Genomic DNA, 17,546 nt, shown 5'->3' with positions numbered 1-17,546 from the left:
CAGACATCTCTCTGAGGACAAAGAAGTGTCAAAAGTCAGTTTTGCAATTTTTTGTTTTTATGGCCAAGTTTTTCCAGTCGATCTTTGGGCAGACTTCCTTTCGTCTCTACGACTGTCTTTTCCCTTATCCTCACTTTCTCACCTCCCCTACCCCCCACTTCTTTTCTCTCTCCGTTCTCTCCTCTCCTAATGTATTGCTGATTGATTGATGTGATGTGTAATTGTTTATCTTTTTCTGTCATATTGTTGAACCACATTGTTGCACTTCCTTTCGTCCCTCCTGTCGTCTCCTCCCGCATCCTCCCTCTATTTATGTCTCTCCTTCTCCCCTCTCTCAATGTATTGAGACTGAAAGTTTTTTGTCTGATGCCCGATGGAGCTACCTGGTTTAGCTATAGGTGAGATGGACCGTGGATTTCCTCCTTGGTAATCACCTACCCAGTCAGTCTTTAGACAGACTTCTTTTCGTCTCTCCGTAGTGTCTCTTCCCTTATCCTCCCTTTCTCACCTCCCCTGCCCCCTCCACTACTTTTCTCTCTCCTCTCTCTCTCCTCTCCTAATTGTACTGCCTATTTTTTGGGATTCATTGTGTAATTGTTGAACTTTTTCTGTTACATTGTTGATTCTCATGTAAAGCGCTCTGAAACCTCCGGGTCTAGCCAGCGCTATATAAAACTCTTTAAATTAATAAATAAAGTGAGAGGGCTTCAAGGAAAGGGGGAATTAACACATGTGATTCTGCTTTGGTTTCTCCACAATCCTGTCTGCAGTTTCACCCAGAGATTGAAGATGCTTTGAACAGCCAGAGGGCCTGGGGAAACTATGATTCGCTCGACGTTGTTCGTGTTAATCATACTCCCAGGTATCCCATGATCTCTTGTTATCAGGCCCAGAAGATCTGCACAGAGACAACTTCCCACAGACTGTCTCCTACAGAATGTTCTCCTTGTGCTGAGTGAGTAACAAACCTCAGGGGCCCCACTGATGAGTCTTTGTGCAGTAAAAAAGATTCAGCTGTGGAAATTGGGTAGAAGTGTCCGTTGGACACACACGCTGGACCAGTAGTGACTGGCAACTGGAATTTTGGTCTGAATAAATCCTGAGTTTAGTATTTTCGCATTTAAGGAATGAGATAGAATTATTTGAAGACTACTGTTTTAACCTATGCTAAATACTCATTGAGTGTGCCCCACCCCACCCAAATGACATAATCCGCTGAAATGTCTAATGTGTTGAGTCCTAGGGGCACACCATGTTAGAAGATACAAGTTGTGAGAAAGGACCTTCGCTGGGGGTCTTCTGCCCCCAAAGGTGTATGCAGGCCGGAAGGTGGGGGCGGGGCCTCTGCTGAGGTGTCTGTCATCCTCAGAGCCCCTGTGCAGACCGTCAATCTCCTTAGATGTTTACCAAGCCCCTAAGATTCCCTCAAACTGATATCAGTCATCCTCAACCTGCTGTTAAGAGGGTCCTTGGATTGCCATCTTAGATTGTCTTGTTCCTCTTGCCCCACAGACCCCCGAGCCAGGACTCAGGGTCCCACAACCAACCCTACGCAATCCTGACCTAGAGCTTGTCCGACCATAGGTCATCGGCACAGTGGCATAACAAAGGTCCCCACAACCCCCGCAGTGTGTGGGGGGCTAACTCCAGGGGGCCCCCTCAGCACAGTACCCTTGTCTGAGAGCTCCTGAGTGAGTCCGGAGGGGGGCCCTTACATGTACTTTGCAGCGGGGCCCCCTCAAGTTTCGTTACACAACTGAATCTACAGTAATACTGAGAGACCCTTTGTCAGTCCCTGCTCCCCTAATTCTGGAGCCCACTAACCAGCCCTAAGAGCTCCGTAGATAGCCCTCTGATCCTGACTGCCAAAGAGCCTCTGCGAGCCTTTGAGACGCTGAAGACCCTCCGATCTCTTGGCTATACCCATCTAGAAAGCCTGCATTGTGGAGAAGTGTGGCTCACTGGTTAGAGTGGCAGACCCTGATGCAGAGGTCTGGCCCGGGACCAGGGTTCAATTCCCGTCACGGCAGGGTCTTGGGCTCAATGTCCTCGGACCCGATAATTCTCGCCTCGGTGCCTACTCTAATCATGGGTCCCAGTCTGCAACTCTGGGCAATAGCTTGCTTAATCTCCACACCGGCCCAAACAACGCTAGGATGCCTGGCTGCACCTCGGGGTACCCAGGAGTGGGCACCCCACAGGAACAAGCCAGGACGGGTTCCTCAGCGGTATTTGTACAGCGCTTAGAGACCTCTGGGTGATAGGCGCTTTACAAATGCAAATTAACATAACATAACATTTGCCTGCACAACCCCTTTCCCGGCTCTCGCTGCCTATGTGGCTTCATGCCGTCAGCCTTGACCTTCTCAGCCCGTTGAGTCCCAAGGCTCCTGTAAGCAGTTGGACTCCTCACCAGTTTGCAGCTTCTAGGGACCCACCTTGTTTCAAGAACATCAAGACTTTAAGGCTGACCATAGGAAGAGGAGGGACACGTGAAAGGAGCACATTACCTCAGTCCTGCATTTAAGCAGGTGTATCAATATCAGCCCTGGCAAAGATGCTTAAACTAGTGCGCGCAGCGAAATTTGTTTTGTTTATTTAAATGTTTACTTACCTCCTTCAGCAAAAAGAAGTTTCCCTCATGGCCCACATACTTTATACATTATGACATAGTTCAGATCAATGTATTATGCCCTTCAAGATATGCCAGTAACACTTTTTATTGGTTTATTTTTCCAAACTTTATTTCTTTTTTTTGGGATATATATCAAAAAACTTTTTTATATTCTTACTTTTTTATAAAATTTCTTTCTTATAAATTCATTATATTTTTCTTAGTTAATCTTTCAATATCTTGGTACATTTCAAATTTTTATACACAAAGAATAAATAGAGTTAAAACCACCCTGATACCATCACTCATACCACTTACTCATACATACATGTGCAACTCATTCATTCCTCATCCAAACACTCTTTTCTGTGCATGAGGTTTAGCAGAGAATGACTCTGTCTAAGTGAAGACCACAGAATATTATGTGGGAGTCCACGCCAGGTCGACAAGCGTTTCGGTGGGTTTTGTATTACCTTCTTCAGGACCTCAACAGAATCACTTTCTTCTTGTCGGGTGGATATGGGGTATCTAATGCACCAATGTTTAATGCCGCAATATTTCCTCGACCTTATTCTTAGTACGGCTTCACTTTTCCAGGTGATTTACTGCTCTTATCTTCAACGAGATTTTTCTTATTTTCCTTTCATTTCCCATTCCTTTTTTTCCGGTTATTGTTTATATTACTTAGATGACCACACGTGGGGTTTTACTGACGTACGGCTAGAAACGACTCTGCTGGAACATTTGGTATTTTTGAAAAGTGTTACTTTAATAGTAAAACCCCAGGTGTGGTCATCTAAGTAATATAAACAATAACCGAAAAAAAGGAATGGGAAACGAAAGGAAAATAAGAAAAATCTCGTTGAAGATAAGAGCAGTAAAAAACCTTAGCAAAATTGTTCCCCAGTAACAAAATCAGAAGGCCACTGTGACAGTCTCTGCACTCCGTGCGGTGGAAAAGCACCACTGGCGGTCGCAGGGTCACTGTTGGATTTAGTATTACGTTTGGACATATGTAATACACTTTAGGTGCTGCCATCCACCTTATGGAGGCAGTGCACGCAGCGGCAGAAACTATCCGGGAGCGCCAATGACAGTGAGAATTTAGGGTGCGAGTCGGACCAATGATCTACGTCCCCTCCCCAAGATCGCCCGACGCGCTGCAGCATAGTGCGCAGCGCGCCCTCTAGTCAGTCAGAAACTGACACAGGCCAAACAAGCAGCATTTTTAGTCTGCTTAGGCCTCCATAGTTTTAACTAAGTGTAACTTACTGTTTTCAAAAGTATTTTAAAATCATGTGAAAAATGTACGTTGCATCATTGCGAAAATGTATTAAAATGTAAAATTCAGCTCCATCGGGCCGCGGAGCCTGTCACTGAGCGTGCTTTAAATTGAATAGGCACGCACGCACACGTGCAAGCGGGTAGCTAGAGTACATGTGGACGGCGTGTTCTTGTAGTTTAAGTACAAATACATGCCTGTTTAGTACGGATATCACCTTTCATGCCAGAGGGTTTAGGGCAGCGGCAGCCAGATACATGTAATTGTAAATGGATCCCCTGTCCCGTTTTTGGTAATGAGTGGCGTTCGAACAAATTGGTGGAATACACATTGCATGTGATTTTCCCCTGTTCTGTGTCTGGGGGTGAGTGGTACGTATTTATCGTTGGTTGCTTCGAACAAGTCTCTTTACATGTCCTGAAACAGAACAAAGGGGCATATTATCAAGAAACGGCGTTAAAATTATCGCCGCTTTGGCGGCAGAAAACTGCCACTAAAGCAGCGATAATGGGCTTGATAATACGCCCTTGTTAATTCCCATAGAAGCTCATGTTCTGGTGTGAACATGGGCTTCAATGGTAATTATCTACGGCATATTATCAAGCCCATTATCGCCGCTTTAGTGGCAGTTTTCTGCCGCTAAAGCGGCGATAATTTTAATGCCTTGCTTGATAATATGCCCCAATGTTCCTTAGTATCAATGTAGGTAGCCGCTTGCGATTCGCAAACGCTGAAATTCGGCGCATTTTGGCGTTTGCGAATCACAAACGGCGTTTTGATATGTAGGTGCATATTAGCAAAATAAGGAATCGCAAACATTGCGATTCCCTATTTTGCTCAAGCATTTAAGGAATCGCAATTTTGAGATTCCTTAAATGCTATGTAGGAGTCAATAAAAAATGCGATTCAGGCTTAAGGAATCGCAAAATACCACCTACTCCAAGTAGATGGTATTTTGCGATTTCCTTTAAAAATGCTTTTTTTTTAAAAATTCAAAGTGCCATGTGGCGCACAGACATGCCCTTAGGGTATGTCTGTGCGCCACATGTACTTACAATATCAGAAGACGTGGGAAACCCAATATACCCTTGTAGGCTTGGGCAATAATTGGTTAAAGCAGGGGATGGCTACAAGGGATTTAGTTAGTAAATCAATTGAGATGAATGTAATGGTTATTCATAGGTTCTTTTACTAGATTGAACCAAATGCATCCATAGGATTACTCTGATATTAATCACCAGTTTTTACAAGAGCTAAACAATACAATAACGAGAAGAAGCACACAGCAAAGGAAGGTTATGTTTGAAAATATTTGTATTGAAGTAAATCACAAAGAAAATTTCATGGGGACAGAAAACAGAACAAAACTTTCAAGTAAAAGTTATGAAAAGCAGTGTATCTATATCAACTGGTCATTTCATAACAGTACATCAACTTCATTAATACACAAGAAAACCAGAATCATAAATGCATCATGGTGTCCTTCAGTACAAACAATGCTGGGAAGCTGATGTCTTTGGTCGACGTTTCGGTCTTGTACGTTGTCATCTATAAGACCATCATCAGGACTTAATTTTTCATCAAAATACCCCCTTAGATACGTAAAAAGGTATCAGGATGATTTTCAGAAATGGTTTCTGGTTCCGAATTGATAGTGGTTGCCCAACGGATCAGTTGAAGCTCTTCTTTTTATTCAGAGCTTTATATCTGGATGTTGGTGGACCGTTATCCAGAATAATCAGAAAGGATTGTGATATTAGGTACGAAATAGCCGGTCGATCGAAAATCAGGGATCACTGTCTCGGGAATTCCTCGCAGTCTCCAGTTGAAAAATCACAACGTGAAGAGCTTCAACAGATCCGTTGGGCAACCACTATCAATTCGGAACCAGAAACCATTTCTGAAAATCATCCTGATACCTTTTTACGTATCTAAGGGGGTATTTTGATGAAAAATTAAGTCCTGATGATGGTCTTATAGATGACAACATACAAGACCGAAACGTCGACCAAAGACATCAGCTTCCCAGCATTGTTTGTACTGAAGGACACCATGATGCATGTATGATTCTGGTTTTCTTGTGTATTAATGAAGTTGATGTACTGTTATGAAATGACCAGTTGATATAGATACACTGCTTTTCATAACTTTTACTTGAAAGTTTTGTTCTGTTTTCTGTCCCCATGAAATTTTCTTTGTGATTTACTTCAATACAAATATTTTCAAACATAACCTTCCTTTGCTGTGTGCTTCTTCTCGTTATTGTATTGTTTAGTTCTTGTAAAAACTGGTGATTAATATCAGAGTAATCCTATGGATGCATTTGGTTCAATCTAGTAAAAGAACCTATGAATAACCATTACATTCATCTCAATTGATTTACTAACTAAATCCCTTGTAGCCATCCCCTGCTTTAACCAACATGTACTTACAGGCACATTCCAGGGGTGCAACAGGTGTCCTTTGGACACCCTGGCACCCTTGGAATTGCGATTCTCAAATTGCGATTTTCTCATAGAAAATCGCAATTTGAGAATGTGTCCCCTTTCATTCCTATGGGCCGCTTGGCCCATAGGAATGAATGGGACACTCATTCCTTAATTGCGATTCGCAATTTGCGAATCGCAATTAAGGAATATTAGGTAATCGCAAAAAAATTGCTAATTATTACCTACATTCCATTTTGCGATTCTCAAATAGCGATTCCTTAAAAATCGCTATTTCAGAATCGCAAAATGGAGATTACCTACATATGCCCCAATGTTCCTTAGTATCAATGTTCCTTAGTATCAATGTTCCTTAGTTTCAATGTTCCTTAGTATCAATGTTCCTTAGTATCAATGTTCCTTAGTATCTTTTGTGATCTGCCAGTCTCAGGTCTGATAGGAAACCCAGTAAGTTTGCTCTATGACAAACCAACACTTAGCAGGTGCTGAAATGAAACAATCCTTGAGCTGTATGTGTGAATGGCTTTCCAGCAAATCCAGCAATAAAAAAACAAAGGGTTAAAAATAGTAGGGGGTAAAATTACCATTGTAATACCAGGAAGTTGTATCAGGTTCAGGCACAATCAAAGAGCCATAGTTATGATGCTTGTCAGCTCTTCGAAAGTGTGCTATTAATGGGGAACATCCTTTACGACGCGGATGTTACCCCGCGCTACCATTACAACGCGTCTCTTACAACGCAAGTCGTAACCACGACTTGCGCTGGAGGGCGCTCAAGGACAAGGAATAGTTAATTTACTATTCCAACACCTTCCCTACTATCCACGGGGACTGGTGTTGGAATAGTAAATTAAACTATTCCTAAGTCCGCACCCTACAGCGCAAGTCGTGGTAATGACTTGCGTTGTAAAACACGCGTTGTAACAGTACACGTGGTAATAGCCCGCGTCGTACCGCTATTAATGCATGGTGCGGAAGGCCTGCCTCCTGGTTCTCTTTCTGGCAGTTTCTGGTCCATAGTCTGACACAGCTACGACTACATGTGCTGTGCCTCCTATATGAAGTTTTATTTATTTCTGTGAGGTAGAGTGGCACGCTGGATGTAAATCTCCAGCCCATCCAGAGGCGGCTCCTCTGCTTATGCAGAGGAGGGTCGACCCACTACTCTCAGAGCAGGAAAAGAAAATTACAATAATATAGTTAATATCATTTTATTTTTTGTGGGATCAGGGCTGGTTAGGGTGGGGTGGGGCTGGTGGCACAGGGCGAGGAGTAGTTTGTGCACACTAAGTGCGACTGACTGCTTGGCCGGTCATCTGGGACCGGCCAAACAGTCATGCGCACTTAGCATGTTCCCCATCTGGCTGCATTACACAGCCTCGTGGGGAACGTGCCCTGGCTCCCTGTTCAGGTCTGAGCACAGAATCACGGAGCTCAGACCAATCACATCGCTGCATTGCAGCATTGTGATTGGCTTAGGGGAGCCTGGGAGCCCTGGTGCTTACTGCTGCTTCCTGGTTCCAGGTCAAAGCCACAGAGGAGAGACGGCGGACAGCGGCTGTGAGGACGGAGGTGTTTTATATTTTTTATATATCCCCCTGCCACCCCTGTTCCTTGCCAGCCACTACTGAGTCCATCTATAGATGGAACCGATTTTGAAGGTGATGAGGGTGGCCAACGTGTACCAATGGAGATGTTGGGATATGGGAGTGATACAGCTGAGCTTCCTAAGTCATTTGATATATCCTGTGATCTCTCTTTAATGGTGTTGAATGAGTGTTTGGGTTGCTCAGATCTGCTAAAGAAGGGTCTTCAACTTCCATAACACCTGCACAGAGGTGAATGTAGGCTTCTCAATCTGTCAGAGTATCTGATCTGTTCTGAAGGGATGTCATGTGCAGAGATGACATTTCAACCTTTTCCACTCTGAACACCCTCACCACTTCCAATTGAATAGGCGAGGCTCACTTCCTACCCTTGTTCTTTGTGTGATTCTTGAATTTTTAACAATCCCATGACTTTAATGATGTAAAATTGATGGCAGTACCCACACTCTGAAAAGTGTTCCAGGGACACTGGCCTGGGTGCTTTTGTGTGACATTTCCATGCTTTCTGGCCTGGGTGCTTTTGTGTGACATTTCCATGCTTTCTGGCATGGGTGCTTATGTGTAGCATTAGCATGCTTTCTGCCGTGGGTACATATGTACGGCATTACTATGCTTTCTGGCTTCTGGCATGGGTGCTTATGTGTGACATTTCAATGCTTTCTGGCCTGGGTGCTTGTGTGTGACATTTCCACAGTTTCTGGCCTCGATGGTCTGTGTGTCGTTTTGGTCTTTCTTTTTCCAAACTTTTCTGGAGTCAACCTCCCCCCCATCCTCCTAGCAGTGGTATGGCTTGCTCACTGTGCTCGCTCACTACGCACCGTACGGAGGCTGGTCTGACATATTTGCCAGGGCTGCTTTCATTTGCCAGTCCGGCCCTGGCACCAGCAGCAGCCATGGGCTTCCAAAACCAGCCTCCAGTGGCCCCAACTCACCAGGAAACGCCTGGCAGAATTCAAGGCCAATCCGGCCCTGCATTCTATAGCAATATTAATGCACATTTTGCACAATCCTGCTTGGAACATGCAGAGAAACTGCTAACATCCTACTGAGACAACTCAGTTAGATTATGTGGTTACGTAAAAGACTGAGGCGCAAGCAGCAGGTGAGAAAGATACTTCAGTGAATTATGTGGCTGCTGCAAATTCCTGTGCATGACCTACTTTGAAATTTCTCAGGGCTTCATCCTTTGGTCTTTAATAAAATGATCGCCATCAAGGTGGGCACTAATGTATCTAACATTTCTAATTGGATTTGTATAGCTGGAAAACACTGGCACAAATTAAGCATTGAGTATATACCTGCCTACAGTATACTCATGTATTAGAGAAGGAAATTATTTAATTCTATGACTATAACGAAGAGAAGTCGCGTCATATCTGCTCTTATTTCTTGTTCTTCTGCTATCACATAGATTATCTTATCCGCTGGTTTTGTAAATCATTTGTTTTTTAAGAAGCTGAAGGGAAACAATTTCATATCTACGTTCATCGTCAAGGAACAAGTGCACCTTTTCATCCCTGCTGGCCTGAGTCTGGGCCAGGTGAGAAAGTCCAGGAGCACCTGGGAAAACTAGCGCCTACTCGAGACATTCACAGATTGCAATATGGAAAGGGCAGGGGGGCTCTCTCCTTGCAGATCAGCTAATGCAGAAGTGGGAGTTGTAACTAACCAGTGGCGGCCAACATGGATCAAAAGGGGTGAGGCGGTTGGAGGGGATGCGGGGGAGTGCACAACAGGGAATTTAATAAGAAAATAAAAAAAGGAAAAGACTTACCTGGTGCTGCCGGCAGCCCCTCGCTCCTCTGTTTCCAGTTCTTGGTCCCAGCAGTCCCTTGGACAGCATCACAGACTCCCCATCCAATCCCTGTGCTGTTCTCAAGCATGAAAAGAGGGTGTGGATTGGCCTGAGCGGGCTGGATTAACACTCCCTCGGGCACAGGGAGCCTGTGCTGTTTCTCCAACCCAGCTGTACAATAGAGCAGGGTGGGAGAAACCTAAGTGTGCATGTCAGTTCGGCCGTCCTAAGGCGGCCGCTGGCCAAACTGACATGCGCATTTAAAAGTGCAGATATCACTCCTTCTCCACCCTTCCATGCCACAGCCTCACTCCTCCCTGCACACGCTGGCTCATCTAGCAGCTGAAAAATAAAGCGATAATAAAATATTATTTTACTTTTCAGCTTCTGGCTCAGAGCCAGTGGGGCAACGCTCCTCCGCCATTGCGGAGGAGCCACTGCTGTAAGTAACACACACAGCTCAGGCCTAGTGCAATTCATCTCATGCCCCCCTTGACAATATTTGTAACCTATTGGGGTTAAAGGGAGGATTCAACATTTTCAGAATCAGGGGACCCAGAAAAAGCAAAATGCAACACGATGCCAAAAACCAAGTTGAAAAAGAAAACCTGCTTGTCCCTTCCAGGGCTGAATATAGACCATTGCTGACTTTGTGAGATACTAGGGAAGTCCCAGTGTGGGGTAGCTACAGATTAATTGAAAAAAAGGTCTGCAACTCTTGAACCTCTGGTGATGCTTGGTAACTTCTTGGTGATTGTGGCAAGCTGGGCTACTGGTATCTCTCAGCTTCTTGTGAACACACTTCTCTGGAAGGATATGGGACCTGCTCTAACCTAACAGAACTGGGTAAAGTTCTTTCTAAGGTAATTGTTCTATTGAAGACACACATTTTTACCAAGCACTTTCTTAAAGTCTGGAGCAGAATATTAGGCTGTCTCCTTTGAAGAAAAAAAATCTCCTTTGTAGGGCAAAAAATATTTTTAGTTTATATTTATGTAGTAATGTCATTGTAGCAGAATATGACTTTGTTTTCTGCTTTTTCCATGTGGCTTTACTTTTACATAACATAGGTTTTGAAGACAATCACCACATGACTTATACTGTGTCAAGGAATGAACAGGATGTATGTCTGCTGAGTGCTCTTTGAGATGGAACAAGTAAAGGGTGACTCCTCCCCGCAGCCACGGTGCCACCCATAAAGGTGATGTGTATCTTGTTTAGAGAGTCACAGCTAGGAAAAATGCCACATGCAGTGCTTAATTTGTAAAATAATAAGTGCCAGGGCCCCGACCAGAAGCCCACTGCAGCTTGTACCCCCCATTGCCCCATCATCGCTGCCAATGACGGCACCAACACATCTACTAACCATTTCTCTCGCCGGCAAGTGCGACAGTTCAGATTATTCCAGGTCCCCAAAGCTAAAGGAGTGGCCGAGGAGACAGATATTAGTAATTTTTTATGTATATTGTATTCACAAACAACCGTTGTTCAGCTCATCTCTAAATTGCATGAGCAGCGCCACCATGTGGCAGACTGTTATAAGTGTGGTGTTGACAATTAAGTGCTGGTGGCGAGCACCAGAAACCAATTAAGTGCAGGTGCCAACAACCGGAAACAACTGGCTCAAATTAAGCACTGGCCATATGGTAAAAAGCTCTTTTGGCAATCAGTGTAGATCTCAATTGATAAAATGGATTGCTGTTGGTGATAATTAGCAAGGCACCAAACTCCCTCTGACATCAGTACACTGTATAAGAAGCAGTGGCAGGAGGGGGGCTTAAGAAACAGGAGGAAGGGATAGTAGGGCAGATTGTGAGGGGTACTTAAAACTCAATATTTTGTAAAATTGCAATTTCTTAAGACCTTTAAACAGTGGTGGCTAGTGACTTTTATAAGTGGTGGGTGTGACCACTTGTCCTAAACTATCTGAAGGCTCGATTGAAGGGGGCTCAGATATGTTCTGCATTTTAGCAAATTTTGGAAAATGTAGGGTAAATTATGCATTTTACAGCCCATCTGCTAAAGAAGCTGGTTAACCATATATTCACCTTCCTTTTAGTGATTTTCTTTCCATCATGTCTTGCTGGTTTGGGGCTAGTAAGTTGTTTACTTGCCATGTGTTCTTGTAGGGCATAAACAGAACAGAGCAGTATTAAGAATTAATGTAGTTAAAAGCATGTTACAATTTATTACTTCATAACATTACTTGATGTTATTACATCTAACACAAAATTAATTATCAAATGTACAAATAAAACACAACATGGAATGTGAAATCACCAAACTTGTTTGTTATAAATAAATGTATACCAGTGGCGGCTCCTCTGCTATGGCGGAGTAGCATTGCCCTACTGCTTTGAAGCAGTGTGAAGAAGAAACATAAAATGATAACAACTTCAAGTATGCTTTGTGTCCTGCTGCTTTGCGGGCGGGGGTGGGGCTGCTTTGCTCTCCAAGTAGAGGAGGAATGGTTTGCCCACTGCTCAGTGCGCAATGACTGTTTGGTCGGCCCTCTCGGGCCGCCCAAACCAGTCATGCGCACTTTCCACGTTCTCCATGCAGGCTGCATAACAGCCTGCATGGAGAACAAGGCCGGACTGGCTGTAGCAGCGGGTGTTTCCCCCGTGGGCCGCAGGCCCGGCTCCAGGAATTTTTATTTGGGCGGGCCAATGGTGCATTTGGGTGGGCCACTAGGGCTCAATTTGTCGCATATATTTCTGGGCAGGGCTGCTTCAGGGCCCTCCTTTATCTCTTCTTACTCTTCCAAGGCCCAGTAAAACGCACTCTTTTCCAAATCTCTTTCTAAATGTTATCACTCTCAAAAAGTGTTTTTTCCATGTAATGTTCCTTTGATGGGAAGAGGAGGTTTATGAGGTGGGGGTATCAGGCAAGTGACACTTCTCGGGCTCCCTCTGTGCGAGCCTTCAGGGAGAATCCCTCTTCATTACAACTTCCACCTGACCCCAGACTCTGCAACACACTCCCTTACAGGCTTGAATATCCACTACTCCTCTCCAGTGCACCTTATCTCACAGCTGACCTTGGGTCCCAGACCCATATCAGGCACCATCGGGCTCCACTTTCATTTTGCCAGGTAAAAACATTAGAAAAATCACCTTCAAACTTAAAACATTGAATATAGCAGTAAATATAATTAGCACGCACTTTAACCCCTTCCATGCTGATGACGGCCCCCAGCTGTCATGCATCACAGTGCTCGTGTGCTGATGACGGCTGGGGGCCGTCATGAACCCGCCCACTCTTCAAAACGGCCGCACAGGCGCAGAATCACTGCCGTGCCCAAGGGGTTAAAGTATGTTCCATAGTAGCCCTTATGATCCGACTGCTAATTAAATAAACAAAAACAGAAAGGCCATGACAGGGTCGGCTTTATCGCTGATGCGAAAGTCTTTTTTGGCGCCACACCAATAACCTCTTTCTACGTAAATACCTTTCCTACCACCTTCCAACGGTGCCCCATATCCCTTCATGACCCCCCCTATTGACCTCCTTCTCAGATTTCCTCACTGCCTCACGCCACAAGTGCCCCTCATAGCCCCTCCCCCTCATGACCTCCTCCATGGAGACCCCTTATCGCTCTGTAGCCCTTCCCACTCATGACCTCCTCATCTGACTCCCTCACTACCACCCTCCACCAGTGCCCCTCATGTCTCCCTAGCTCCCCCTCCACCCCATGACCTCTTCCTCGGATTCCCTCACTGTCATCCTCCACCAGTGCCCCTCATCGCTCCGTAGCCCCTCCCACTACCTCCTCTTTGGATTCCCTCACTGCCACCCTCCAACAGTGCCCCTCCTCTTTACGTAGCCCCTCTCTCATATGCATTTCATTTGTTGTACAGCGCTACTCATATCAGTGTAGTGTGTGTCAGTAATTTACATCACACACACATTATACAGAGACAATTAATCATACAAGTATGTAAATCAGCCTATAGGGAATGTCACATAAGCCAATGAGGATTACAATGTGTATGAATCACATGTCAACCATACTGGTGGGGAGTATATTTTAAAAGGGTTTGGTATGGGGAAACACAACCTTAGGATTTAGAGAGTATTCCATGGGGGTCAGCTTTACAGATAAAAATGTATATCTGTCCAAACATACTCATTTTAGCAACAATAGAATAATGAAAGACTGGGGAAGTTCTAACTAAATCACAAAACAAACAAAACGAAGTTCTAACTATACCATTCATGTTTGTAGGCAGCTCTTTGGTGACAGTTCATAGGTCACTGTCCTGTGATACGATTGTAACTTCTGAACTCCAAGTAACACAAGGATCTCTGTGACAAAGGCAGTAACCCACTGAACTATCCAGATACAATACAGTTCATCTGCAATTAAAAACTACTAACAGACAAAAGATTGCTCTCCAGCAGGATCATTAATCACCAGCGTTATCTGGGGATTTTGTGTTGTCTTATTGTTGTCCTGCATTGGCCACAATAATGATAAAGACTGTTTAAATGAAGCTCACACGAAGTATCTGTCCTGCTGGGCCTGTGCAGATTTTAAAAAGAAAAAAATGTAGTAACACATTCCCTTACCTACTCCATTAGTCAAACTTTGTGTCACAGCCTGATGTGATAAAGCCACTGCAGGGGTTAGGAAAGGTGACTGAGAATAAACAAACTTCTTTTCTCCTGAGCTGCATAGAAAAAGAAATATCAATGCAGCAGGACAGTAGTCAAAGGTTACCAAAGGTTACCAGTGTGAAAGAAAGGATTTGTCACCTTTTGCCATGCCGAGATGAAGAGGTGAAAAAATAAACAAAGCCTCAGTTAACATGTTAATGGTCTTTGAAGACCTGTGAAGTACTCGGGTACGGGGCTGCGATAATCTCTAAAACTGTGTGTGCCTCTGGGAAAGCAGTCTCGGCCCGGGCTGACACACACGACCTGCGCGTTGCACGCCTGCCTTCAAGCCATCACTGCTGAGGGCCAAGGCTCCTGTTTGGGTGGGCCAGGCTCATGTTTGGGTGGGCCTGGCCCACCCGGCCCACCCGCTAGAACCGGGCCTGGTGGGCCGCCATGTTGGGGGGCGGTTTTGGGCCCCAATTGGGACATTTTTATTACTGGGGGCCTGCAATATCGGCCCCCGGTAACAAAATTGTCCGAAACTGGCACTTGCGCACAGCTCGGCCACCCCCCCTCTGCCCCATGGGGTGCCAGCTGAGCAGTTTGCCATGGCCGGTTTCGGTTCCCAGTCCGGCCTTGATGGAGAACATGCCCACCCCTCCAGCCCCTCGCTGACCGCCGTGTCACGGCGCTCAGACCAATCACAACGCTGCATTGCAGTGTTGCGATTGGCTTAAGGCAGGGAGCCTGGCTCCCTGCTTCCTGTTCCTGGAGTCAGAGACAGGAGAGCAGGAGCAGAGACGAGAAACACGGCCTAAAGGTACATTTTTTTCTTTTATTCCCTCCCCCCGTATGACACCTCCTGCGACACCTGCCCGCGGCCCTGGGACTCCTCCTAGATTCCCAGTTACAAAGACGGCGTTCGTGCCGTAACGCTTCTGAACATATTTTGACAGAGAAGCAGCTTCAAAGATGCGATAATGTGGAACATTTTCTGATTTTATTAAACAAATCATTTTCTCTGTCAAATTGGAGCTGGTGCAAATATGGCATATTCATGTATTGCAGGACAGACTGCTTTAATTTGAAGTCATTCCTTTTCTGTGACACCGTGCAGCCAAAAGAGTGCGGCAATTGATTCTAACAATGGAGCATTGACACGTTAAATACCGCTACTGCAAAAAACTGGGCGCAAACAGGTCTGACAAATCTCGGAGAACTGGTCAGACTAGAAGATATCAAAGTGGAAGTAAAAATAAAATATTAGTGTGCCAGGATTCCCGATACAATCAAGGAAACATTTCACAAATGGGTTTCTCTCCAATCTGCAAACTCAGTGCTTCCCAATCAAAACAGAATTACGCTCCAATAAGATACCTATCTGGTGACAAATTCTCATCAAAACATTTCTACACTGATATGCAACATCACTCACCAGGGTCTGGAAGCACGCACGCTGAACAGGAGAGGAGGCAAAAAAGTCCTCTGCCCTCTTCAATCTCTTCTTCCACTCACGCTGTGCATGTGACTCTGCAAGTAACAAAAACATGGCCAATCGCTGTCAGGCTTGAAAGTAAAGCCATACGGTGATTGGTCATGTAGTACTCCCACCCCCGCACTGCCTTCTGAGCACGGTTCAGCGGAGACAGGCAAGCCTAAACTGCTGTAAACAGAACCAATCCATGCATTGCTCTCATGCTGTTTTTAGTTGTAGAGGGCATGAGAGCAATGCAAGGATTGGTGTGAGCAGGTGAACCCAGTGCTCCACTGGAGACTGGGGAGCTGTGCTGTGTTCCCCTAGCTCCTTAGCAGCAAGGGGTGTAACACAGGCCCCCGCAGCCCCGCTGTGCGGGGGGGCCCCAAGCTCCAGGGGGCCCCTCGGCACTGCACTCTGGGCGGGGAGCACCTGATTGAGGGGCCCCTCTACATACTTTGCAGGGAGGCCCCCTCAATTTTCATTACACCAGTGCTTGCAGCGTGGGTTCATGAAGCATGTTGGGCTGGTCAGAGAAAGAGATCTGTCCAACCTGACATGCGCATTTGGCTTAATACCTGCTGTCTGTCAATCAACAGGACTGACCTCGCCCTTTCCTAATATGTGACTTGTAAGCAACACAACGCTGCAGTAAATCAATAGCATTTCAAATTTATGCCATGGTATTGCGTGGGTCACTAATAGGGGGAGGAGGGGCAACGCCCCTTTGGCCTAACGATATGCCCCTGCCTTAAAAAAAAAAAGACCACTGAGTGTGCCTTTTTTTTTTTTTTTTTTTTTTTTTTTTTGGTCCTCATCTCACCTGACAAGCCTCTGCGGGTCTTATGAAGCCGCCTTCGTTACTGGTCGCCCCTACGGCTTACCGCACTCGCTTGGGTCATCCGACCAGTCCCATTGTTTTGTATGGGACCCTGGTGTAATCATAAGACCAATGATGTTACAATAATCTTAAGTCCTTGCCCCAGCTCACCAAGGGGTGCCAGATATTCAAGATTTTATCTTCCGCTCCATCGTACTCTAGTCGCGCCATAGCAAATGCAGCTTTGAGCCATTCCTCCCTTTGCGGGGGTAGGGCATCCTTCCACCTCTTACACACTTCCCTTCTTGCCAGCAGTATCAAATTCAGTAATAGGCCCCTGTCTTTCTGCGAAAGGTTCTGGCTGAGTTGACCATCGTCTCCAAAAAATACCAGTTGTATATTGATCTCAATGTTGGTATTAAATATGCCCAGTAAGTTGTCCCCTACCTCAGCCCAGTATCTTGTGAGTGCTGGGCACTCATAGAAAATATGTAAGTCATTTGCTAAGGGTTCTGCGCATCTAGGGCATTTAGGAACGGGAGAAGGAGCAAACTTTGCAATTTTTGCCGGGGTGTAATAGAGTCTATTAATAACAAAAAAGTGATTTTTCTTTAGGCAGGCAGGTTTAACTGATCTGTACAGGGTCTTCAGTGAGGGTTCATACAAAAGGTCTGCTGATGGTCCAAGTGGGGATCCTGTCCACACTGCTACAGAAGCGGGGGTCTTATGGTCTTCGGCATCTAGCAGGCTGTTATACCAAATAGATATTTCCTTATTCAGTGGGCTTGTCTCTTGCAACAAGTCTTCAATCTCCCAGTTTCCGCTTATCTCCCGCTTTTCCGCCTCATACCATGATGTTAACTGTATGTATTTAAATCTTGAGAGCCCGGTGCCAATCTTAGCTC

The 17,546-nt window shown here is 45.3% G+C and overlaps 1 long non-coding RNA gene across 1 annotated transcript in view; it reads right to left on the bottom strand.

The window, feature by feature from the left end:
• LOC144766631 (uncharacterized) overlaps window positions 1-17,546 on the bottom strand; it is a 95,164-nt gene that overhangs the window by 7,035 nt on the left and 70,583 nt on the right. The window contains exon 2 of the long non-coding RNA XR_013597861.1: window positions 11,794-11,867. This is a non-coding gene — a long non-coding RNA (uncharacterized LOC144766631). The remainder of the gene's footprint in view (window positions 1-11,793; window positions 11,868-17,546) is intronic.

This window comes from Lissotriton helveticus, chromosome 7 (genome assembly GCF_964261635.1).
Source record: "Lissotriton helveticus chromosome 7, aLisHel1.1, whole genome shotgun sequence".
Lineage (NCBI taxonomy): Eukaryota > Metazoa > Chordata > Amphibia > Caudata > Salamandridae > Lissotriton > Lissotriton helveticus.
Note: the sequence above shows the minus strand (reverse complement) of the source record. Positions and strands in the feature narration are given on the sequence as shown.